The sequence below is a fragment of the Heterocephalus glaber genome, unplaced genomic scaffold (assembly GCF_053883595.1).
Source record: "Heterocephalus glaber isolate CG9 unplaced genomic scaffold, H.glaber_assembly_v1.0 deba00000347, whole genome shotgun sequence".
In the NCBI taxonomy this organism is placed as follows: domain Eukaryota; kingdom Metazoa; phylum Chordata; class Mammalia; order Rodentia; family Bathyergidae; genus Heterocephalus; species Heterocephalus glaber.
The window spans coordinates 56,356,626-56,370,374 of NW_028258143.1; the positions used below are offsets into that span (position 1 = coordinate 56,356,626).

A 13,749-nucleotide genomic window follows, 5' to 3' on the forward strand; every position below is an offset into this window, starting at 1 on the left:
AACTAGAATGGTTTTGCTATTACATAAACTAAGTTTACAAACTACAGGATGATGACTTCCCACTAGACTGAACTTTCCAAGGAAAAAGAATACATCTTTGGCATATTCAGACTGTATTCTACCATAGAGGGATGATTTGTGTTAGGCTAAGGCAGCATAGGCCTATGAACTTGTGCTGTAACTCGACAACACATTCAAGGCATTTCTCTGCCAGTAGAGGACACTCAATGTTTCTAGAAGTAGATTTTCCAAGCCATAAACTTTCCTTTATCCTTCTTTCCTACCAAGTTTCCTTCCATTTTAAAAAGAACTGGTAAGTATTGCACCAACCACAACTATTGGATAATATACACCATCTGAATTTCTAAAAAATTGGTTGAGTTCAAATATGTGGTGTTTGGTTGTTGTCATATAGGTAGGTTTTCAAGCTAGGAATATACTTTCTTTATTAGGTGCTATTCAAATTTTATATTTCCTCCAGAGTCAGTTTCATTAATTTGTCTTCTAAGTTACTTCTTAGAAGTTGTCAAATTTATTTCAAAAAAGATTTTTGTAATATGCTTTCTATATCCTTTTAAATTCTGTAAAACCTGTGGCAATGTCCTCTAAATTTTGATATTGTAATTTAAAAATGTATAATTGATATTGTGTAATAGGAAGAAAAGGTCTAAAGGAGTAGGGGAAATGGGAGGGGTAGGGGAAAGGAAAGAAGGGAAAAGAAAAAATACGAGAAAAGGAAAAAAATGGAAACAAAGTCTTTGCAAGTAGGGAAGGGTGGGCAGAGGAGGGGGAAAAAATAAGAACCAAGATACTCATGTAATGGTACAAGATCCCAATGATGAGTGTAACTGTATTTTATACCTAAAATATTCCAATAAACTTAATGAAAAAAAATGTAGTGTTTTATTGAGTGATTAAAAAAATTAAGATGAGGGTAAATGGATTATCTTTTTTTTAAATTTTTTTATTGTACATTTTAGGTATACAATACATTTACATTTCTCATTGGGAAATTGCACCTGTACATGATACACCTTGGTTCTTACTTTTTCTCCATCCCCTGATCTCCCTTCACCCCTGCCACCCTTCCCTATTTACAAAGACTTTGTTTCCATTTTTTTCATTTCTCATAATTTTTCCTTTCCCCTACCCCTCCCACTTCCCCTACCCCTTTGGACCTTTTCTTCCTATTTCACATTATCAATTATTGATTATCTTTAATATCTTCTATCCTGCAGTCTTTTTTAAAAATCAGTCTCTAAATTTTTCCAGTTCCTTACCTACTATTAATTCTACAAAGTTATTTTTCTTTGTTTGGTCTTGTTTTTTGTTTTTGTTTTGTTTTTAGGCAAATCATCTTAGATCACCCATCTTAAAGGATACCTCCAAGCATACATATATATCCTCAATGCTACACCCCAGTGCACAATATCTTGAGGGCCCACACTCTTGTTTCCTCTGAGCATATACTTCTCTAACACTGCCTCAAAAAATCTATGCTTCCACTGATGTTCCGTGAAGCTATTTTTCAGCCAATGTTTATTAAACAACTACTGAGTTTTATACTACTATAGGTAAAAGCAGTAGAGAAATGATTAATACACTTATCTAATTAAAACACAATGTAATAAGTGTTAAGCAGCAGTATAAATGCAGCTCTAGGAATGAACAGAGAAGTAATACTTTCTGTGGTGCTTTATTTTTTTTAAATGGCTTGTACACATGCTAGCTTACATTTTTCTCAAGGCCACACTTGCTTTTCTGTGTAGTAGGTAGGGCAGATTTTATTACCAAACATTATCAAGGTTGCAAGACTTGCCCAAGTTCTGACAGAGTCAATAGAACTAAAACTAGATCTCCATGAAGAGATGAAGAAGACCCCTTTCTAGATTCCCCACCACCACCACCCCCACAACATTCCACATGCAATTACTCAACCAGGTCAATGGGTAGAATAACAAACTATGAATTCCATCATTAAGAGTTCTACTAATATATTGCTATGGAACAAATTACTCTGAAAGTCAACGATTTAAAACAACTACTACCTTACTATATCTCATGATGGTGTCTGTCTGGAATTTTGGCTGGGCTCAGCTGGGTGATTCATCTACAGATAAATGTTGATGGTGTTCACTTTGCTGTAGGTAGCTGGCAGATGGTCCCAATCTCATGTCTGACACTTTGTAGCAGAAGGGAGCTGGCTATAAGGCTGGACTTTGTCAAGACTGCCAGCTGGAGCACCTACAGGTGCTCCTTCCTATACGGTAACCTCAGAGTAATTGGACTTCTTATCTGGAGTCTTGGGGCTCAAGAGTGACAAAGCACAAACTGCCTGGCTTTGTGTGCTAACCTCGGTGATATAGCATTACTCCTATCATACTCTTTGACCAAAACTGTCACAAGCCTCCCCAGATTCAAGGACAGGCATAGACTACTATCTCTCCATGAGAAGAGTGTCAAAGAATTCACAGCCGTGTTTTAAAACAGTCAGGTATGAGTTTGTTTTATTAACTTGCAATACTCTTTCCTCACTAAAGGTGGCTGGGAGAATTTTCTATGTTCCGATCTCACCCACTTCCTCTTAATCAGCCAAGTTTGCCAGACCTTTCACCTGTTCTACACATTTTACATATTCTTGCCTTCTGTAGTGTTGTGCTAGATGGTCACTTTCTGTATGAGGTCCCTTATCATATAAAGTTCTCAGTTTTTGCCTATGGCTACATGAGGTATATACCAGGGATGGCTGGTCATTTAGTGCCAAGAATATCTTCTCTCCATTTGGTGCTACTATGCCATTCCTGAGGGATTCTATTGCTTTCTTATGTGTGTGTCAGCTCTGCACTGATCTCTATCACTATAAAATTGATCTCTCAGAGTAGGGTCTTTGCTTGTCCAGATATATTATTTTTACTCCCAACAGTAACCTCAAGACTGAATTGCAAAATGGATAAGAATACAAGTTTTAAGGTCAGAAATATCTAGATTTTTAATCCCAGCTCTCCATATAGTCATTTAGTCCAAATTACTTAATATCTCTAAATTTCTGTATCCTGCTTTATGAACTATAGATAAAGATTTCACAGGGTTGTTGAAGGATTAAAGGTGAATGTGTAGACAAAGCAATTATCACATTGACTGGTACTTAGTAAATTCCCATTGAGTGTTAACTATAGTAGCAATAATGGCGTTACTAGTAGTAGTGATGGTGATTAACACTATCTAGCTGATAAAGGACTATGATGGAATAAAGTATTCATGAAGAGACAAATGAAATTGGCAGCATCATGATTTTTGAAAAAGAGACAAATGGATTTATATAGCTCCAATCCTCTCTCAGTAGATATATACACTGAAGTAAAAATGTAGGTATAAATATGAGTGTGTATATATATATATATATATATATATATATATATATATTCCATACACATGAAAAGTTGAAATATTTCTATTTTACATTTTCTCCAAGAATATTTTATAATATTTCTTAAATAGTCACGTAAGTATTTTCTACCAATCATACATACCAGCATTTCAAGTAAATTTTCCTAACAATATCTACCTGTCTTAGAAAAGCATTCAAAGGTAGTGGTTAGGTCCAGCTGATCACAAAGAATACAGCATAATGAAAATGTCCCTAGAGGATCATAAAAAAACACCAATATTTAAGATGGCTGGATTGACTCCAAAGACCGAGAGACAATCTGCCTCTCACCGGCTCAGCTTCAAAAATATAGTTCTTGGCTCCAGTATGCAGTTCAATGAATGTGATCAGTGCAAGTACAAGGTGAATAAATCTTAAAGATACTGAACTAAGTTATTTCCCAACATAAGAACACAAGGGACAAGACAATCTTGATTAGTCGATGTCTGAGCTAGTATTTCATCTTGGACTAGCTGATGTGAAGGTTAATGTTATTGACTCCCTCTTTGAATCTTCTTTGGAGAAAAGCAATATTCTGCTTTGAATCAGTTATTATTGCAACACCCTCCCCATAGTTAAGATCTGTCAATATTCCTTCATCTGGGAGATTCTTAAGGCCCAGATTTTACTGGTCCTGACATGAAGTAGTCTACACCACAATTCATATGCAATTCACTTCACTTACACAGTTCAACCTTTCTGAACAAGTGCAAATCCTCCCAACAGGGACTATATTTACTTTCCATTCCTCTACAGCTGTCCAGAGGAAACAGGGTGGAGGACAAACCTAAGGGCATTTTAGAAGCTCTTTAAAAAGTTTATTTTTTTAATAGGCAACAAAGGGTTGGAGGAAACACTGAAAGTTCCTAGGTTTGAGGCAAGTACAATATATTAATTTCTTAGGGCTGCCATAACAGAGTATCACAAACTTAAATGATATTTTTTAATCTCAGTTCTGGAGGCTAAAAAGTTCAAAGTCAAGGTGCTGGCAGTGTTGGCTCTGTCTCAACACCGTGAAACAGAATCTGTTTTATGCATCTCTCCTAGTTTCTGATGGCCCTGGGTGTTCCTCAGCTTGTGGCAATAGAACTCCAATCTCTGTCTCCATCTCCATAAGGGTGTGTTCTTCCTGTGTGTTTACATCATCTTTCTTCCGTGTACGTGTGTCTCTATGTCCAAATTTCCTTTTTAGACAAGGTTACCGTCTATTGGAACAGGCCAGTGGTGGCAAGCCTAAGCATGTGTGTTATTTGTTTTTACTTTTAAAACAAAAGATGTTAATGTATGAGGGTTTTTTTCTAAACTAAAACCTCAGTATTCACATTTTATTGCAGTGTTGACACTTTATGATAAATAAGTAGGTTTTGGGTTGCAGTTTGGCTACTCAACTCTAAAAGGCTCTCCATCACTGGATTAGGCCCATCCTAATTACCTCATTTTAATTCAGTTTAAATGTGGGGTTTTTTTTTCAAATAAGATCCTTTTCTGAGACACTGGGGGCTAGACATGAACATATCTTTTTGTTCATGAGGACAAAATTCAACTGATAACATACAGTATGTGGGCCAGGGATTTAGCTCAGTGGTTCCGGTGCCTGCCTGTGTCGCAAGTGCAAGGTCCTGAGTTCAATCTCCGGTACCAAAACAAAATAAAACAAAACAAGACAAAAACATACAACATGCAAAGCTTTTGAGACTAACAGAGCAAGGAAATGGCACAGTCACATTACAGTAATGTAAGCCCAGGAAAAACACTAAGGTAAAAAGATTCCTAGTTTAGGCTTTTAAAACCATCTTTCCATTGTTTAGTTTCCTCCTCTGAAAGCTACCATTAACATCATTTCATTTTCAATCTCTGCAGCTCAAAACACAAACAATAAGCTGGTAACTGCTTTCTCTGATCTATTCTGGCAAGTCTTACTCCCAAGTAGATTTTCTTGTTGGTTTGCTTTGCTTTGCTTTGCTTTGGATACAAAATTTCCCAGAGTTTTGTTTGCTATTTCTTTAGCAAGAGGGTTTGGAATAATTTGCACCCACTCCTCTGTATCAGATTTTGCTGAGTGTAATAGATAAACGTGACAATCATCAATGGACATGAGTTAGTTGTAAATTGACAAAAATGCTTCCAAGCATCAGAAAACTGACCACATCTTTCTCAGAAGAATGTTTTTCTTCTCTTCACTGTGGCCTCCACCTTCTTAGAACCAGTTTCTTTCTGGAGGGATTTAAATAAAGAACCTGTGGGATTTATGATGTTCCTCAGCCATAAATACTACACCTGCCAAGGCCTAGGCTTCTGGACTTTCAGAGTCTCTTAAGTATGTCTAAAAGAGGAACACTAGGAACCTGAAAATATTTCCTTTCTTTACCAGCTCTTCATGTTTTGAGCTCTTTAACTTCCTAAAGCTCTAGGTAGCAATTACTATATTAAAAATGAGAGATAAGAGACTGATGAATAGAGACCATATTTGAAACCAACCTTGGATTTACATAAGATTTTGAGATTGTACTTCATTCACTTAAGGCACAATAACAAGTAGTGACAAAGCAAGAATTGTGTAGACTAATATTTCTTTCTAACTGCATCTTCTTCCTCCATTGAATACTAAGCTTTACATAGTCCAAAGACAGGAGAAAAGACATGGTTCAAGAAACATATAAAGAGCCGAGGATTTAGCTCACTGGTTCCACCGCCTGCCTCGCAAGCACAAGGATGGGAGTTCGATGCCCGGTTTAAAAAAAAAAAAAAAAAACTTGGGCTGGGGATTTAGCTCAGTGGTTTCACCACCTGCTGCGCAAGCCCAAGGACTCGAGTTCAATCCCTGGTACCAAAAAAAAAAAAAAAGAAACATATAAAGAAAAACTAGAGGAAAATGGGAAATCACTAGAACTTATAAGACAGAATTACAGAATTATAACTAATTCTAACAGATTTGAAATGAAATTTCAGGATGAAAGAACCATCTAATAGCATCATGATTTTTCCTAAATATTTGAGATTATAGGAAATCAAACTGTAGAAGAAACATTTGCATCAACAGCAGCCCAGACTCAATACATGGATTTCTGGTTCTCATGGGTACTACTTCATGGATTTTAAAGGTTCTGACAAAGGAAATGAAATATATTCATACCATCTCCCTCAAACAAAACTAATTAATTCCAGAAACAAGTCACTGAGATTAACAATCAGTTGGCTGCTTGTGCCATACAAGTACTTGCTTTAGTTATTTTTCTTTCAAGTGAAATTATAGCTTCCCTACACATACATTCTATGACATCTCATGATACTGATATGTCATAACTGGAAGAGTTGTATTTCATAATCTCAAGACTAGGTCAGCCTTTACTCTTTCTCATCTACCTGAGCCTGCAGCTGGCTGATGTTGACTATTCCTGGCTCTCCTTTTTACTCCCCGTATGGCACCTAAGGCTTAAGACACCAAGGTAACTTGAGAGCACCACCTCTGCCCAGATCAGCTGTGCCCAGCTAGAATTCCTGCCTGGCAGCCTAGAAATGAGGGCGATGGAGGCCCATGTGAATCCTGCTCAGCCCAGCTCTGCCAGCATGAAGCATTCATCATCTCTCCCTGCTCCCGCTAATATGGACTGACTGCTTGCTCTTTAAGCTCCACTGCTCTCTTGCCTCATTTGTAATGACTTTCTGTTATGACTTTCTGGATGTTTCTGCATGTCTGCCCTTATAACAAAGGTAAAAGCCAAATGAACATTGCATCTTTACTGGACTAAATACTTAAATACATTTGTAGCTCCACTTGGCCTCAGTGGACTTTACTGAGTGCAGCTTATGTCACTCTTTGAAACATCTTTATGGTTGGTGAAAAGATCAAGCATTACCTCCAGTGATGGTAAAATCCAAATAGCCAGTTCCAGTAACATCCCTGGATGTGACTCATACGTCTGATCAGTTGATTTGTAATAAATCTTCTCCACATGTATCTTGATAGAAGAAGAGCTCTGGGATTTTTTTTACTTAAAGTTCCCCACCAAGGCTTTCCCCTTTCGTACTTTTCAGTTGTCAAATTATACAATTTCATAATTTTCCACTTTTACTATACATGTGATTAACCTCATAACCCTTTAAAACGTTATGTGTAAACATACTTACTTAGGCCCAGTTTCATACACACATGCGCACATGCACACACACATGTGCACATGCACACATACACGTACACACACACACACACAACATAATAGATTATCCTCTAAATGTTGTCTCTTCTTGTCTGTTTTCACTAAACGGAAAAAAGTTTCATACAGGTCAGCATAGCTAGTGCCTCCTTACTTTCATTTCTGTAACAGTCTTCTTTAGTATTAATAACAGTAACAACAAGAAAAATAGTAATAATGCCTGCATGCCTTCCCAAGACCACCAAGGTCTTGACCCTAAATACAGGCATGCACTAAAATACACAGCAGATGCTACATTTCTTTTTTTTTTTCTAACTTCTTGGATGTCTTAGCCAACTTTTCTTTACTTACTATTAAGTTCCTAGTAATTCTCAGTTGTTAAAGTCAAGAAGGTGTCCAAAAAAGTACATACATAATTATTATTGTCTTCTCCTTTATCCTTGCTGCTTCATATTTTCAGTCTTCCCAGTCTCATACACACACCGCAAATCTATTGAAATTAAGCAGACATTGAAGAAATACTTTAATGTTATTCTCAAGGAAAAATGAATACTAGAAATTACAGAGGTGTTTTTCCTAACTTTGTGGAGGCACTTAGGTGGCTATCATTTATCTACAAATGAGCTATGTTTTTAAGGAAAATATTAACTTTTCAGCCCCACAATATGGAATGTTTTCTTCTACCAAAAATAGTTTACCCAGAATCTAAGGGAACACATGGGAGCCATCTGTACAAACTGCTTTGTACACTATTTCCTAGTCAAATATAACTTTCAAAATTATAATTTATATATGATTAAATATGTCCTACCTGTATTTTCAAATCACAACTAAAAGAAAATATCTTGTGATTACCAATTCCTTTGAAGACATATGTAATAGGATATGATTTTTTAAGGAATTGTTTTCACCTATGAATTTCATTTACCAAATTATTTCAAAACAATTAGCATTAATCAAAGAAGAAATACTTGATCTCCTCCTGAAAAGGTTTTTCTGGCTAGAGCCCCTGAAGCCTCGCCAAATCAAATAAATACTAAATAAGAACTTGGGAACACTGAAATACAAGTGACTCTCACAGAGGCACCTGTCAGGAAGGTGGTCGAGAATGACTTCCTCAACAGAGCGGTATGAACATCCTGTCTGGTGTTGTGGGAGGAGGGCGAAATTTAGGAAAAATAAACTACTTCTTTCGTTAGTATGCAAATAAAAAGCAGCACTGCAGCTGTGGTCATAATCCTCTAAATTCTGTCTTACAGAGAAATGCGTAAAAGTCATATGTCTTAAAAATGTTATGTTATTTTACCAAATATTCCACCAAATTATTTGTGTGCCCAAATAATTCTGCATCTGATGTGATCTGAACCAGCATCATTAGACATATTTTGGGCCTATTCTTAATTGTCATTAAAACACTAGCTCAGTCTAATTTCTTGCTGTCCTAATAGTGTACAAAGAACCTTAAAAACAGACAACTCTACCATCACCATTGCCATCATTAAATATTTAGATTGAGTTGGAAAATTTGTTTTGGTTCATAATGTCTGATATTAAAGAAGCCAGTTATTTGAAAGTTAGGGAAGGCAATTTAATTGTACTACATACTAAGTCTTACTTGCCATAAATTATCATCTCTAGATGATTGCACTGTTAATTCCAAATTCTTAAATCGCCTTTGTTCTCAGTTTGTCCAAACTTCTTGAAAGAACAAAAAAACTTCGAGTTCCTCCATGTAATCATTCTCTACAAGGAGGATAGAGTGCATTCAGGCTCCACAGCATAGAGCTGGGGTTACTTATCTAGTCACAGGACGAGTCCACACAGAAAACATCTCAGTGCCTGAGTTAACCTAAGAGGCTGCCATAACAGTGTCACAGTGGAGATGCTGAGCAATAGTTACTGCCTCACAGTTCTGCAGGCTAGAAGTCCAAAATCAAGGTGCAGCCTGTTACATTCCTTCTGAATTCTCCAAAGGAAGGATCTGTTCTAGGCCTCTCTTTGGCTTAAAATGGCTGCCTTCATATTCACAAGATGTCCTCCCCAGACATGTGTCTGTGTCCAAATTCCCCTTGTTATACACATCAGTCATGCTGATTAGAGTCCCCCCCCCAATAATTTCATTTTATCTCGATTAATTCTGTAAAGGCCCTACCTTCAAATAAGGTCGCATTCTGAGCTACTTGGGGTTAGAATTTGGCATATTAATGGGGGAGGGAAGAACTCAACTCATAAGACTCCCTCAGTCTTGCATTTCGCTTACATTTCCTGTCACAGGTGGGTTCCTCTGGGTCAGTAGTGGTGAACATATGGCACGTGTGACCCAGCAGGCTGTTTGTTATCACTGAAAGATCTGAAAGGTTCACCATCACTGCTCTGGGAAATGGCAGAGGATGAAAACACAGGCTCCAATGTTGCATTGTCTGGGTACAAACTCCAGATCTGCCCCTGGCTGGCTATGAGACCTCAGCCTCCCTAAACTCCCTTCCTTCAGCTGCACAACAGGGGTGATGAAAGGTCCTACCTACCCAACAGTCAACCATGCTAGTGTTCAGCCCAGTGTCCGGCACAGAGTAACTGCTCCTGGTGTGTTTGTTTTCACTCAGATGAATTATTATTAAAAGAAAATGATGAATTCAAACTGAAAACTAAACCCTCCCTCCCAGTGGTGGGAGAAAACACTTCCTATCTTTCCTCTCCAGCCAGTGTATACTCCCCTCCACATAAGGCTGCCTTTGAAATGAACGTGGCTTATGAGAGCAGCAGAGGTTTGGCTCAGGATTACAGGGGTGGGTCTCCATTTTTCTCCACCATTTACTGTAACCGGCTTAAGAGGCTGCCCTGCTTCACACTGGAATCCCCTATACTGGGACATTTAAGCCACGACTTCCTTCTCACAAGATCTGCTTTTCTGTATCTCAGACAGTCAGCTCTACCCTACAGTTCCTATTTTTAAGCAGTTCATATTTTCTCTTTTATTCAGTCAAAATTATATTTCCTTTTTTTTTCCTTTGGCTGTTGAATTTTCCCCCAAACCTTCTTTTACAAATTCATTAATATTCATGAAGGAATTTGTATATTAAATTTACATAAGTATGGGATAAGAGGGAACTCTCGGCTCCCAAGATTCCACTCTTATGCTAGGAGATTCTGAGGCTTGCTATAAATATCTATTTTTATTGCTTTGCTTTCCCTTCTCAAGGGGGCCAGGGATTAAAAACAGAAAGACTTATTCCGGGAAATGGGACTGTGGCCCCAGAAGAAACTCCCTTTCCTCACACATCGCAGCAAAGGGAGAAAGTGGTTTACACACCACTGACACACCTGACCTGCTCAGAGAAGTCCAAAACTTCATTAAAGCATCCAGGGCTCTATTATGGCTTCCTTTTGTGGGTCTCTCCTCCATAAAAATTAATAAATACTATATTTTACAACTGTCTTTGTATAAAGATGAATGTATTAATATCGTATATTGATAAATGGTCTTTGACCTTAAAGTTCACTTTATCCTGATTTTAAATTAAATTAAAACAATTTTATGGGCCCCAAGAAGTATTAGGGGCCTGAGGCCTTATGTTTATGTACCTAATAGATATGGGCCCTGAAGCATCTCAGCTATGGTAGAGTTAAGACCAAGTCGTCATAGACTCCTGTCTAAGATTCCTAGCTGCTGACAACCTTAACCAACTAATTATAAGACATCAAAAATAGATTTGACTTTTATAACCCTGTGCAAGTAATTGCAGCCTGAACCCATCTAAGACAAATATAATTGACAAACCTATCACGGCCCAGAATTTTTGGATATAGTTAGAGCAGGGATCCCATAAATTCTTTGTACATACCCATATGTAAATGCATATGACATCTCTATTTTAAAATAATCACTTTGTTCTCACTGAAACTCATTTATTTAGATGTATAAACATATAAAATAGTATTTCATGCTTTTTAAAGGATGCTTTTCACAAATCAGGGGTTACTAATAAAGAAAATGTTAACTAAAAGCATACTACAGATCACATTGTTTTTGGTTCCTCCACACAGATAGTCCAAGGAAATACATTGTTGTCCCTGTTGTTATATATAAAGAAACTGATGCTAAAGAGGTTAAGCAATGTTTAATATAACAGCACTCAGGAGGCTGAGGCAGGAGTATTGCAAATGCAAGGTCTACATGGTGAGACCTTGTCTCAAAAAGCCAAAAAGAGAAAATTCAGGTAATATGATGGTGAGTGAAAATACTGACACAAAACTGTATATGAAGTTGACCCCAATTATATGGAGAATTTCTTTAAGGACAATATTGTGATGATTTTGTCTTAGGAAAAGACCACTAGACATAAAGAACATGTTTTAGTTTATAATGCTCTGCTTTCAGTATATAAATGAGAGAAAATGATGTGGCTCCAGAAATGTTCTGATTCCTATTATTGGTTCAGGAATCAATAATAATTGAACTTCACTTCTCTGAGTGTGTGTTAAGAGTAAAATGAGCCAATGAAAAGTGAGGCTTAGTTCTGATGTAATAACATAGAACCAGCGGGGAGCAAATGCCCTCTCACAGACCATGTGCCAACATCTAAGAACAAAGCCAAAATTTATACACCTGCCCTGTGGTGGTTACGGGTGCTATCTAGGAGATTAGTAAAGCTCACTTCTGGGTATGTCTGGCTGCATCACAGAAGCATAACCTTGGGGTATACATCTGGCCCTTGGGCCCTTCTTCTCTGGTGCTATTCCCTGCTGCCATGAACCAAGCAGCTTTGCTCCACCAAGCTCTTGTGCCGTGACGTTCTTGCCTTGGAGCCAGCCAGTCATGGACTGAATCCCCAGAAACTGAGCCAAATTAGACTTCTCCTCTTTTAAATTGTGGTGTTGGGTATTGTGTCCCAACAGCAAAAAGATGACTAATGCACACTCTCGTCTCAAAGAATGAAATCAAAGTAGTACAACCATTTAAAAAAAAAAAAATAGGGTGAAATCCTGTCATTTGAGACAACAAGGATAGAACTAGTCATTTTGTTAAGTAAAATAAGCCAGGCACAGAAAGACAAATATTTCATTCATATGTTAATCTAAAAAAGTTGATCTCCTAGGAGAACAGAATAAATGAATACTTAAACCAAGAAAAATTGATAGTAGGTCTTTCTGAGACCCAGTGAGAAGTGTCTTTCTCTGCTGATCTCTTCATTCCTATTCAGTTGCTCACACACACACACACACACACACACACACACACACATACAACTAGTTTTCTACCTGGTTATCAAACTTGACCATGGCAGATGTCTTTTCCATTCCTTAATTTATTTTAAGATCAAGAGTTCTGAAACATACCAACTCTTTCTTTGTCCCCTCACTTGTTTGACTGCTCCCTGATTCTTCTGGCTATATCCTAGCTACTCCAACATCCAGGTAAGAAAGCCTAATTCTGGCCCAAAGCAGACTCTCCTGTGTTCCCATTCTCAGAGACCAGGCTCACGTTCTGAAGGTGGTGTAGCCTGACAGCTGAAAACACAAACAACAGAGATAGATCTCCCAGACTACACTCCCAGCCTGCCCCCCCCCCACCTATCTGTGTATAACCCTGGACAAGTCACTTCAACTCCTTTAACTGCAGTTTTCTTGTTTCTAGAATGGGGATCATCCTGATGATACTAATAATAGGACCTACCTTATACGGTTGTTGTTAGGATTAAATGAGCGATAGCTGCAAAGAGGCTAACACTGTCTTACTGAGGATGTGAGAAGGCAAAGCAAGCATGACTTTAAATAGGGTCCCAAATGCCCCATCTTACCCTAATCTGAAAACACTCTCTAAACTTTTGTATCTTCACCTACGGATTAGTGCTAACTAAAAAAAAAAAAAAAACTAAATCACTTACATTAATATTGGTTGTGGTATCATTTATTAAAATAATCCGTAATTATGACTACAGATTACAATGAGATAACACGAGTGGAGCACGAGTATAATTAATTTTTTTTTTTTTTGCACCGGGGATTGAACTTGGGACCTTACTCTTGCAAGGCAGGCGCTGGAAACACTGAGCTAAATCCCCGGCCCCATGAGCATAATGATTTAATATTTATTAAGTGAAGGGTTAATATATAGTCTCCTTTTTTTTGTATTTTCCTTTTATAGCCCATGCACTTACTCATCATTTC

At 37.6% G+C, this 13,749-nt stretch overlaps 1 long non-coding RNA gene across 10 annotated transcripts in view; it reads right to left on the reverse strand.

Moving 5' to 3' along the window:
* Positions 1 to 13,749, reverse strand: part of LOC106010467 (uncharacterized) — a 215,740-nt gene that overhangs the window by 158,240 nt on the left and 43,751 nt on the right. For all 10 annotated transcript variants that reach the window (XR_015447240.1, XR_015447239.1, XR_015447235.1 and 7 more), the window contains one exon: positions 7,994 to 8,071. This is a non-coding gene — a long non-coding RNA (uncharacterized LOC106010467). The remainder of the gene's footprint in view (positions 1 to 7,993; positions 8,072 to 13,749) is intronic.